General features: G+C 53.2%; 1 protein-coding gene across 1 annotated transcript in view; it reads left to right on the plus strand.

The window, feature by feature from the left end:
* The first annotated feature begins 1814 nt into the window (after positions 1-1814).
* Positions 1815-12940, plus strand: part of BRD4 (bromodomain containing 4) — a 75569-nt gene continuing 64443 nt past the window's right edge. Inside the window, 1 exon segment of the mRNA XM_065043947.1 lies at positions 1815-1949. The gene's annotated coding sequence lies outside the window, so the exon portion shown is untranslated.

Below are 12940 nucleotides of genomic sequence, written 5' to 3' on the forward strand. Positions count from 1 at the left end.
AAATCTTTTTTCCCCCAAAATCTCCTTTTTTTCCCCAAAAATCTTTATTTCCCCAAAACATCTTTTTTTCCCCAAAAAAAGTATTTCCCCAAAACTCTTTTTTCCCAAAATCTTCTTTTTCCCAAAAATCTCTTTTCCCCCAAAATGTCTTTTTTTTTCCAAATTCCTTTTTTCCCAAAATTGTTGGTTTTTTCCCCAAAAATCTTTTTTTCCCTAAAAATCTCTTTTTTCCTCCCAAAATGTATTTTCCCCAAAAAACTGTTTTCCCCAAAATCCTTTTTATCCAAAAATACCTTTTTTTTACCCAAATCTTTTTTTTCCCCCAAATATCCTTTTTTTCCCAAAAAAGTCTCTTTTTTTCCCAAAATTTATCTTTTTTCCTCCCAAATATCATTTTTTGCCCAAAATCTCTTTTATTTCCCCCAAAATCTTTTATTCCCCCCAAATCTCTTTTTCCCCCACTCTTTTTTCCTCAAATCTCTCCTTTTTTCCCCAAATTATCTTTTTCCCCAAAATTACCTTTTTTTCCCCCAAAAAACCTTTTTCCCCCCAATTTTACCTTTCCAAGCATCTTTTTCCCCAAATCTTTCTCCCCAAATCTCTTTATTTTCCCAACTCTCTCTTCTATTTTCCCCCCAAATCTCTTTTTCCCCATTTTTTCCCAAAACCTCTGTTTTTTACCCCAAACTGCCCCTCCCACTGGGTTCAATGGCCCCAAACCCGAATTGGTCCCGTTTGCCCTCAACTCCTCCTCCTCGCCCCCACACGCTGTGACGTCTCCTTCCCGCGCTGTGACGTCACTCCCGCGCCGTGACGTCACACACCACCACCCCCCGCGTTGTCCCGCCCCCCTTCTCCCGCGCGCGCTCCCGCCCCTCCTCCCGTGACGTCACGGCCGTGGCCTCCGGCGGGAGCGGGGTGGGCGGGGCCCGCTGCGCCGTGACGTCAAGGCGCAGCGCGGTGAGGTCAGTGCGGCGCCGCTGCCGGACCCGCTGCCCCTCGGTGCCCGCGTCCCCCCTCCCCCGCCGCGGCCGGTTCCCCCCCCTTCCCCTTCCCTTCTCCTCCCCCCGCCGCTCCGTGACGCCTCCGCGGGCTCCGGCGGGAGGGCGGCTCGCCCGGCCCGGCCCGGCCCGGCCCCTTCCCGCTGCCGCCTGAGGTAAGAACCGGCCGGGGCGCGGGGAGCGGCGCCGCCGCGGCGGGGTGGGCTGAGGAGCGTTGCGCTGCTGGGGAGGGGGTGCCGGGATTCACCAACGCCTCGTACGTCGCCCCGCCGGCGTAACCCGCATTGCGTAATGCGGCCGCTGCGTCAGGAAGGCCTACGTAAACTGCGGCGCGCAACCCGCCCGGAGGTGTGAGGCCTGCTGCGCAAACGGCGTAAAGCGGAGCTGGGGGGGGGGGTGCGGGGCCGCCGGTAGCGTAGCGCCGGTCACGCGCCGGGTGCGTAGGCCCCTGCGCAAAGGGGAGGGCGGGGGGGGGGGGGGGGCGGTGTTCTCCGCGCCGTACGCACTTTGCGCAATCGTGGGCCGGCTGTTCGGCGGGGGGACGCGCGGCCCCACGGCCGGTACCGGGCGCTGCGCGGGCGGCGGGTGGGGGGGGGGGTCGCTCGGTACGCGGAGCGTCCGGGAAGAGAGCGGGGAGCGCCCTCCCGCCTGTGCTCTCCGGGTTACGCCGTTTGCGTAAAGCCGGGGCTACGCTGCGTCCTTTGCGTACGATGGGAATGCGCTGGTGGGGCGGGCTCCGTAACCCGCTACGCCTTTAACGTAAGGCCGCTGTTGAATCGCAGCGGTGCGGGCCGGGTTACGCCATTGGCGCGCCGCTCCGCAGAGTGCGCTGCGCGGGGCGGGGCGGGGCGGGCGGCGCGGGGGCACTTCCTGCCGCCGCCATTTTGTCAGCGGCCGGGAGGAGGAAGCGGCGGCTCCTGCGCGGAGGCAGCGGCCCCGCGGCCCGCGGTGAGTGACGCCGCCTCCGCCTTCCCCCCGCGTCCCCCGACCCCGCGGGACCCCCGGCCGGGCTGCGGAACGGCGGCCGTGGGCGCGCCGAGCGGGGGGGGAAGGCCCCGCCGCGCCGTTAGGCCTCGGCCGCCCGCCCCCGCCCTGGCCCTGCGGCCGCTCGCTCGGCCTGAGGGGCGGACACGCAGCGAGCGGGGCCGGGGGGGGTGGTGCGTGGTGCCCGGTGCACCGTGACTTCCCCTGAGGGCCCACCCCGCCGCTCCCGCCATCCCTCTCGTTCCACCGCCGTTTAACGGCCCGGGGGGGGGGGGGGGCCCTTTTCACCCCGCAACGGGTTCGCTTCCCCCGCGCCGCGGCCGGTGGGTCATTTTAGTGCTTTTCCCCCTTTTCTCCACGTTGTTTCCGACTTGTGTACAAGTTGTTTAGAATTTGGGGCCGTGACAAAACTCTTCGGGCGGTTTCGAGTGGGGGAAAAACACGGGTGGGCTGGGCGGCTGCTCCTTCCCCGGGGGATTTTGGGTTGAAATGTCGCAGGATCGGGGTCCCTTGGGCCGTCGCTTCACACGGACACTCAGTCCCTGCGTTTATTTAACACTAATTAACTCGTGGTGTGAAAACGAAGATGCCGAACGCGCCTTGGCTGGGGGAGATGAACCGTTTATGCGCCTAATTAACAGCAGGGAGTAAAACTCTGTTGGTTATAAACTCACACCGTTATTAACGCCTCCATCCTCATCCTTACATCCTTTTTATCAGTTGGTTTTTACGCTGAGCTTTATAAAACCCCGTTAACGGCTTTTATTCTAATTACCGGTGAAGTTTCGCCGCTCTCTTTGCAGGACTTTTCCCCATTGAAGCGCCGTTATCCTCTGGGCACATTTGGCGGCTTCCCCTACCAGCGTGGCTTGAAAAACAAATACCAGGCGGCGCTCATAGGGCTGGATGACAAACAATTAACCCGATCGATGGTAACGAGCTTTGGGTTGTGCAACCCCGGGCGGGGCGGGGGGGGGGGGGGGGTCGCCGCTTCGCTGCGTTTGGTTCATTTTGGGGCGTATTGTTGTATATTCGCCTCGTCCCGTTGGAAGTTTTGGGGTCGTTCGGGCAACAAAACGCTCGCAAAGAGCTTTGCGAGCTTGGTTTAAGGCAAACGAATCTCTTTAAGCTCGGTTTAAGCGTCTCGTGGCAACGTTTAGTTCGGTTTAGGCGAGAAAATGAACCAAATCGCTTCGGGCAAGCGAAATATTGAGGGTTACACCTTAAAAGGTGGTTGTGACCCGCGGCGCGAGCGCTTGTTTGGTGGGGTTGTTACTAATACAAGCGATTGTAAATCAAACGTACGTCCTAGTGCTCGACCTAAGGCTGCGCGAGCTAAAGCTGGGTTTAAAAAGTGGATTAAATGCGATATCGTAGTGTTTTAAAGCACGAGGTCAAGGAAAACACGGGAGTTCTGCACACCCGAACTCGAGGAACCGCGATAGCGGCCGTAAATAAACGCGGTGTTCCCACACGGCCTCTAATCTTTGCCCCTTGGCAGAGCCCGCGGTTACTCGGTTTAAAGCACTAAAACGCGACTTTCCTGCTTGTTTTATCCCCTCTCAACCGCCTTAATTACTGAAAGCGGAATAATTGGCGCTGACGATACGCCGAGCGTGACTGAGTTCCCGTCATTGGTGTAAACGCACCTTCGCTTTGCTTGCAAACGGGCGCGGGTAGGAAGCGATCTCACCCCGCCAAACGAGCCGTTGGTCTCCCTCGCGTTGCTAATTACCTTTAATTAAGCTCTTTTTGATCTTTGGCGCTTTGGTAACGGGCCGTAGGTCACCTCGCTCGTTTGGAACGGTTCCTCCTAAGTCAACTTGGCTTGGTAATTATCTCCCGGCGTTTGGAGCCCGTCCGGGAACGTCAACGGGTTCTTTGCACCCCCCACGCGAAATCCTGGGGTGAAATCCACCGGATTTGAGTCGCTTAGAACTCACAAATGATCTTAAAACGCTAAAAAACTGAGTTGGGGCACCATCCCCGTTAAATCCCGGGTGGAATCGCGGCTCAACGTGGAGCGGGGAATGAATCTATCCCGGTAGCGCCCGCGCTATGGTCGCAATCCGGCTCTTTTTGCCGTGAAAAGGGAGTAAAACGAAGCATCCATGAGCTTATGAGGCAATCAGGAGCATTTTAGCGGGGTCTAATTGAATAATAGGTGTTTTAAAGCTCTTTAATATCTAAATCCGCGAGCTTTCGGAGTGATATCGGCAGCGGGGCTGGCTTGCCTAGGCCGGGATTAACACAATGCAGAGAGCGGGTGCCCAAGGATCCCAAACCCCGGCTTGCGCGGCCAAGAACGCGGCGTTTCACCCCAAAACGGAGCGTTGGCGGCGCTGGAAGACGGAGAGAAGATTTATCCGCGTCAAAGGTGGACGTTCGTTATCCAAACAAGCGACGTTCATCGTAAAACCGCCTGATTTTGGCTTCAAACAAGCGCTCGGCCGCCTCCGATGGGTGTTAAACAGCTCAGAAGAGTCGGATGTTCATGAAACACCGAAAGGTTTGGGTTTAAAAGCCAAAGCCAAACGCTGGGGGGGGTTTCTGCTCCCGTTTCTTGAGGAATTTCGGCGGCGTTTGGGGAAAATGTCGTAAAACCACCGTTGAGTTTCTGTCCAAAAAGCATCAACCGCACGATGAGCTTTTGGTGTTGAAATTCCTGTTTTCTGCCTTGGAATGGATGGAAATCTTGGGTCAGGACTAAACTTTTCCCCTACAAATGCACATTTCGCTTGGAGGGGATGGAAAAGGACCCAAAATACCTCGATTGAAATGGGAATTCACAGCTTGGAACCGGCCAAGCGGACCCAAAACTCTTGGGTTTTGCCGCTTTTCCTCCCTATTTTGTGATATTTTGGGGGCTTTTCCCGCTAAACTTTGCACATTCTGAGACCGGAGGAGGTTTTACCCCAAATTATTTGTGTGATTTACGGGTGGTTCGATGCTTTGGGTTGGAAAACGCGCCGTTTGGGAAAGCGATGGAGCCGATGGCGTGCGGCTTTTGTCTCCTTGATCGATCCCGATCGCTGATATTCGTTAATTGAGTCGTTATTCTAACGCGTTTCAAGCCTAATTAGGCTTCGCAAGATTCTACCGCAGCGATGAGAATATCAACCCCATTGATTTGCTTGATAAAGGGTCAAGTTGCGCTCGGGTCGCTCGGGCCCTCGTTAGCGCTGGTGGATAACGAGGCCTAACGAAGCGGTTGGTGTTGGATTTAAATTAAAACCTGAGATTTATAGGTCAGTTTTGCTCTTTTTTTTAACGTGATGAGCATCGCGCTTCAATCTGAATGATGTTAAATGAATCGGCGCGTAATTAAGTAATTATGTGTTTAAACAAACCTGGGCGCTTCGGCAATTAAATGGTCTTTTCCAGTATCGCGTCGGCTTAATTTAATTAATGTCTGCCAGCACGTTGGCTTTAATAACCGAGATACGAAAGCAAAACAAGCTCAGAAACTTATTATGTCACAGCCGCTAATTAAAATAACGTGGAAAATTTATTAGAGCGCTTTGGAGTTGATTTATCCCGGAGATTCGCGTTTGGAGCCACCGGTTATGGGTTAATTAAAGAATAATCCTGGAGTTCATAATAAATGATTAATTACGGGAGGTGAAGTGCGAGGAATGAAGAGTTTTGGGTTAAAAAGTGGCGGAATTGGTGCAGAGGGAGCGTCGCTTTGTGTCCTTTTCTGGAGGCGCGACTGCGACTCTGTTAATCCCAACTTTAGGCGAGATCAGTTAGGCGAGATCAAGGTGGGAACAAGCAAATCCTCACGTTGCTCTTCATGTCAGCAATTCGGGTTATTCCTCCCCCGGGTGGAGCAATTTGGAATAATAACTCGTTTTCGCCTCGGTGGGGGTTTATAAACTCATTGTTGTGAAAGCAAAAGAGATACCGGGTCAGGTGTAAGTCCTGCTCGGTGGTTTAACTTCTACACCAGGCTTTGTTAGTCCTGTTGGTTGATTTAACTTCAACACAGGGCTTTGCTAGTCCTGCTCAGTGGTTTAACTTCTACACCTGGCTTTGTTAGTCCTGCTCGGTGGTTTAACTTCTACACCGGGCTTTGCTAGTCCTGCTCGGTCGTTTAACTTCTACGTGAGGCTTTGTAAGTCCTGCTCGGTGATTTAACTTCTACACGGGGCTTTGTTAGTTCTGCTTTGTGTTTTAACTTCTACGTGGGGCTTTGTAAGTCCTGCTCGGTGATTTAACTTCTACACCTGGCTTTATTAGTCCTGCTCAGTGGTTTAACTTCTACACCGGGCTTTGTTAGTCCTGTTGGGTGGTTTAACTTCAACACAGGGCTTTGTAAGTCCTGCTCTGTGGTTTAACTACTACGTGGGGCTTTGTAAGTCCTGCTCGGTGGTTTAACTTCTACACCAGGCTTTGTTAGTCCTGTTGGTTGATTTAACTTCAACACAGGGCTTTGCTAGTCCTGCTCAGTGGTTTAACTTCTACACCGGGCTTTGCTAGTCCTGCTCAGTGGTTTAACTTCTACACCGGGCTTTGTTAGTCCTGCTCAGTGGTTTAACTTCTACACCGGGCTTTGCTTGTCCTGCAGGATCAGGCAGTTCAAGTTTGGGCTGAAAAAGCCAGGAATATGCTACAAGACGTGGACACGGTTGTGCCGCGCATGGGAGTCGTGGCTGGTGGGAAACATCTCGGTCGATAGTTTCAAGTCAACTTGTAAATCCTTCTTTTCCCCCCCTTACACCCCCAAAAAGCCGCTTGTAGCATTGACTGGGCTCCTGATGGGTTTTACCTCCTTGTGCTTGGCTTAAGCAGAGCTTTTGGACTTAGGCTTGACTTAAAACCCCTGCAGGAAGAGCTTGACTTGCAGACATTTTCCCTGCAAAAGCGGAGGGAAGAATTTGGGATTTATTGTTATTTAAATGAAGCACAGGGGCAGAAATCTCAGCCTGAAGTGTCAAGTTTTGACTCATGTTTTGGGTCGTGTAGCTCTTTTTTGACATTCTTCCTACCTTTTTAGAGAATGTGCTGTGTATTAAATCACTGAGCAGGACTAACAAAGCCCAGTGTAAAAGTTAAACCACCGAGCAGGACTAGCAAAGCCAGGTGTAGAAGTTAAACCACTGAGCAGGACTAACAAAGCCAGGTGTAGAAGTTAAACCACTGAGCAGGACTAACAAAGCCAGGTGTAGAAGTTAAACCACTGAGCAGGACTAACAAAGCCGGGTGTAGAAGTTAAACCAGCGAGCAGGGCTAACAAACCCAGGTGTAGAAGTTAAACCACCGAGCAGGGCTAACAAAGCCAGGTGTAGAAGTTAAACCACTGAGCAGGACTAACAAAGCCGGGTGTAGAAGTTAAACCAGCGAGCAGGGCTAACAAACCCAGGTGTAGAAGTTAAACCACCGAGCAGGGCTAGCGAAGCCCCCTGTAGAAGTTAAACTGCCGAGCAGAACTAACAAAGCCTGGTTCCTAAAGCACCTTCCTTTCTTGAGCTGGTTCTTAATCACCCGCTCACCCTTTTGATGTTAATTTGATGAACTGAAGAGTTATTAAAATGAGGCAAAAAACCCTGAAAAAACCATCACCTTGGGGCAGAAGTTTCTCAACTCACCTGCACCTCCTGAAACTTTAAGCCGAGCTTAAAGCTCCGCGGTGCTTTTAGTCTGCACCTACACCCTTTTCTTGCATAAGACCCGAGCGATGGGCAATGAGACCCATGGAGTTGCCTGGAATTACTTAGTGCTGGTGGATCAAATAGAAGATACTCAGTGAAGTTGGGTCGGGAATTTTGGGGACGGGGCGCGTTGGGATTTTGGGGACGGGGCGCATCGGATTTTGGGGACGGGGCACGTCACCTTGATTTTTGGGACACGTCGCCTCAATTTGGGGACGGGAGGTGTCGAAATTTGGGACAGGACTCATCAAAATTTTGGGACGAGGTGCCTCACCTCAAATTTTGGGACACATCACCCCATAATTTTGGGGACGGGGTGCGTCGGAATTTTGGGGCCAGGGCAAGTTGGAATTTGGGGGTGGGATGCATCAGGATTTTGGGGCAACTCGGGATTTTGGGGACGGAGCGCCTCAGAATTTTGGGACAGGGTGCCTCGAATTTTGGGATAGGACGCGTCGGAAATTTGGGACGGGACGGGGCGCCTCGGGATTTTGGGACGGGATGAATCGGATTTTGGGACACGGCACCTCGGAATTTGGGACAGGAGGCGTCGAAATTTTAGGATGCGGTGCCTCAAATTTTGGGACACAGCACGTTGGGATTTTGGGGGTGGGAGGCGTCGAGATTTTGGGATGGACGCCTCAAATTTTGGGATGGGAGGCGTAGAAATTTGGGGCCGGAGCGCCTCAGCATTTTGGGACGGGAGGCATTGAAATTTTGGGATGGCAGACCTTGGGATTTTGGGACGTGTCAGGAATTTGGGACGCGAGGCGTCGGGATTTTGCACCTGGGCGCGTCGGGTTTTGGGGATGGGGCGCGTTGCCTCGAAATTTGGGATGAGGCACCTCGGAATTTGGGACGGGACGCGTCGGATTTTGGGACGGGGCCCTCGAATTTTGGGACAGGAGACGTTGGATTTTGGGGACGGGGCGCCTTGGGATTTTGGGGATGCATCGCCTCGAATTTTGGGACGCAACATGTGGGGATTTTGGGACTGGGCACGTTGGATTTTAGGGACAGGACGCATCGCCTCATTTTGGGATGGGATGTATCGGAATTTTGGGACGGGACCTGTCAGATTTTGGGACACATGGTCTTGGAATTTTGGGGATGGGAGATGTTGGAATTTTGGGGATGGGAGGCATTGAAATTTTGGGATGGGGCACGTTGAAATTTTGGGACGCCTCAAATTTGGGGACTGGGCGCGTCGGATTTTGGAGACGGGACACGTCACCTCGGATATTTGGGGAGGTCACGCGTCGGAATTTTGGGATGGGAGACGTCAAAATTTTGGGACGGGGCGCCTCGCCTCTAATTTTGGGGATGGATTGCCTCGGAATTTTGGGGACGGGGCGCATCAGGATTTGGGGATGGGATTCATCGCCTCGGAATTTGGGACGGGAGGCATTGGGATTTTGGGACTGGGCGCTTCGGATTTTGGGGACGGGTCGTGTTGCCTCGAAATTTGGGACGTGTTGCCTCAATTTGGGGACAGGACGCCTCGGAATTTGGGGACGGGACACGTCGGAATTTGGGACGGGAGGCGTCAAAATGTTGGGACGCAGCACCTCAAATTTGGGGACAGGGCACGTTGGAATTTTGGGATGGGGCTCCTTGGTATTTTGCGCCTCGGAACCTCGGGATTTTGGGACGCGGTGCCCCGGAATTTGGGGACGTGTCGGGATTTGGGGACGTGACGCCTCAAATTTTGGGACAGGAGGCGTCAGTTTTGGGACACCTTGAATTTTGGGACAGGACGTGTTGGAATTGGGACGAGAGGCGTCAGAATTTTGGGGATGGGGCGCATTGGGATTTTGGGGACGGGAAGTGTCGGGATTTTGGGACACGGCGCATCCAAATTTGGGGACGCCTCGGGATTTGGGGACGGGGCGCGTCGAAATTTTGGGACGCGTCACCTCGAAATTTGGGGACGAGGCGCGTCCAAAAATTGGGGACGGGTCGCGTCGGAATTTGGGGATGCGGCGCCTTGGAATTTTGGGAACAGGAGGCGTCGGGATTTGGAGAATGGGGGCGTGTTGGAAATTTTGGGATGGGGCACATCAGAAATTTGGGACGGGACACCTCAAATTTTGGGACAGGGCGCATCGGAATTTCGGGAGGTGGCGCCTCGGATTTTGGGACGCAAGGCATCGGGATTTTGGGACTGGGCACGTTGGATTTTGGGGACGGGGCGCATCGCCTTGGAATTTTGGGACGCATCACCTCAGAATTTGGGGACGGGGCGCATCCAAAAATTGGGGACGCGGTGCCTTGGAATTTTGGGGACAGGAGGCGTCGGGATTTTGGGACTGGGCGTGTCGGATTTTGGGGATGGGGCGCGTCACCTCGAAATTTGGGACACGTCACCTCAATTTTGGGACGGGGTGCCTTGGAATTTTGGGATGCGGTGCCTCGGAATTTGGGGATGGGAGGCATCGGAATTTTGGGATGCCTTAAATTTGGGGACGGGACACCTTGGAATTTTGGGGACGCGGCGCCTCGGGATTTTGGGATGGGAAGTGTCGAAATTTTGGGTTGCGGCATGTCGGAATTTGGGACACGGCACCTCGGGATTTTGGGACGGGGCACCTCGGAATTTTGGGGACGCGTCGGAATTTGGGGACACCTCGAATTTTGGGACAGGGCACGTCGGAATTTTGGGACGTGGTACCTCAGAATTTTGGGGATGCGCTGCCTCAGAATTTTGGGGACGCGGCGCCTCGGGATTTGGGGACAGAGCGCTTTGGGAACTTGGGGACACGGCCCCTCGGGACTTTGGGTTGGGAGATGTTGAATTTTGGGACGGGAGGTGCGTCGAAATTTTGGGACGCCTCAAATTTGGGGACGTTGCGCGTCGGGATTTGGGACGCGAGGCGGCGCCTCGGAATTCTGGGATGGGACACGGAGCATTGGAACTTGGGGACGCGGTGCCTCGGAATTTGGGGAATGGGAGGCATCAGGATTTTGGGAACGGGGCGCCTCGGAATTTTGGGTCGGGAGGCCTCGTGATTTTGGGGACGCGTCGCCTTGGAATTTTGGGACGGGACACATCAGAATTTGGGATGGGAGGCATCAAAATTTTGGGATGCGGCGCCTCAAATTTTGGGATGGGCCACGTCAGATTTTGGGACCCAGCACATTGGGATTTTGGGATGGGGCGCATGGGCTTTTGGGGACGGGGTGCATCGCCTCGACATTTGGGATGCGTCGCCTCAATTTTGGGACACGGCGCCTTGGATTTTGGGGACGGGGCGCGTCCAGATTTTGGGACGGGATGCGTCAGCGTTTTGGGACGCGGCGCCTCGGAATTTTGGGACGCGATGCCTCAAATTTTGGGACTCGACACCTCGAGTTTCGTATGCAAAGCCTCGATTTTTTTTTGGTAGAATGAAGCTTTTTGGTGTAATTTTCAGGTTCCTGTTGTGACAGTTGAAGCTCCGCTGATGGTTGGAAACGGCCCCTCTAAAGAGCTCAATCCCCCTTGAAAATCAACTTGCCCACCCGCGCCCAAGGGGTGGAACCAGTTCAGTGTAATTTGGCGACACCTTAACGAGGATCTGTAATTAGAGCCCGAAGGCACCTCTGTCCCCAACATGGAGTTTACGACAGATTTCTGCCTCAAAACGAGGAATTTGTGCCTTAAATTTGTACAAATTGCACTCAGATTGTCAATGTTACAGAGTAGAGGGGCAGGAGAACCTCTCTGACCTACTGACCAACCCCTTCTAACCCCCCAGGTCCCACTGGTCTCCCATCCAAGCACTGACCGGGCCCGACCCTGCTTAGCTTCCCAGATCAGATGAGATCAGGTGATCTCAGGGTGCTATCACTGTATAGATTATATATATATATATGTTCCCCAAGTATATCCTGATAGTATCTGAACTAAACCTTTTACAAGGGCAGAGCAGAGGGGCAGGAGAACCTCTCTGACCTACTGACCACCCCCTTCTAACCCCCCCAGGTCCCATTGGCTTCCTGGCCACAAGGGCCCAGTGCTGGCTCATGGTTCTCCTGCCCCTCTGTAATGTCGGTGCTAATTATCCACTTAGAGCAAGAAACATCACAAAATAATCAATTAAAATCACTTGCCATTCAATCAGTTGACTTAATCCTTTGAGTCCTGGTGTTCAGGACTTGTCAGGATCACCAATATATTCTTAATGTTCTTAAATTTAGCGCAATATTAATTCCTTATATTTAGCGTATTTGATCGCCGGTTAACGAAGAATTCGGTAACGGGGACAAGAATTAATTAAGAAAGATCTAAACTACCCATCGCTGTTATTTTGATGTATTTACGGAGACAATTCCCAATGTTGTGCTGCTCCCAAACCCCCAGCGGGATCGTTTGTGCTGAATTGGGTGTAATTAGGGTTAATTAGGGCACCTGGGGAAGGTGTTGCAATGCAGGATAAAGTCTCATCTTTCCTTGATTTAAACGCCTCTTTTTGCTGTAGAATCGCTGGGAAAAAGGGTGATAATCAGATTTATTATCCTATTTCTAACAGAATTAAAGGTGAGAGCGCGGGATAAAAGTAAAAAGGACCTTTTGCTGCTCCTCCCCCGCCGTCCCGGCCGGAAGAATCCGCTGTACGAACCCTATGGGGTTACAGGATTCCAGCTCGTTTGTGCCGCCGTGTTTGCATCGAGGGTTGGGTGGTTGGTTGAGGGTGTCATGGAGACACCCCAATTGGAGGCTTGTACCTAGTGCAGTGCCTCGGGGGCAGTGCTGGAGCGGGGTTATTCAATATATCCATCAGTGATTTGGATGAGGGAATAGAGCGAGTGTCACCCAGTTTGCTGGTGACACCAAGCTGGAGCAGTGGTGACACTGGAGCTGTGCTGCCATCAGAGACCTGGACAGGCTGGAGAGGAGAAATTCAGTGAAACAGAACAAGTGTAGAGTGTTGATGTGGGCAGGAACAAGCCCGGGGTGCAGTGTGAGTTGGGGAATGAGCTGTTGGAGAGCAGCGTAGGGGAAAGGGAGCTGGGGGTCCTGGGGACAGCAGGGGGACCATGAGCCAGCACTGGCCCTTGTGGCCAGGAAGCCAATGGGACCTGGGGGGGTTAGAAGGGGGTGGTCAGTAGGTCAGAGAGGTTCTCCTGCCCCTCTGCTCTGCCCTTTAGTTCAGATACTATCAGGATATACTTGGGGAACATATATATACACATATACATAATATATGCAGCCATAGCACCCTGAGAACACCCCATCCCGTCTGATGTGGGAAGCTAAGCAGGGTCGGGCCCGGTCAGTGCTTGGATGGGAGACCAATGGTACCTGGGGGCATTAGAAGG

This window comes from Columba livia, chromosome 30, assembly GCF_036013475.1.
Source record: "Columba livia isolate bColLiv1 breed racing homer chromosome 30, bColLiv1.pat.W.v2, whole genome shotgun sequence".
Lineage (NCBI taxonomy): Eukaryota > Metazoa > Chordata > Aves > Columbiformes > Columbidae > Columba > Columba livia.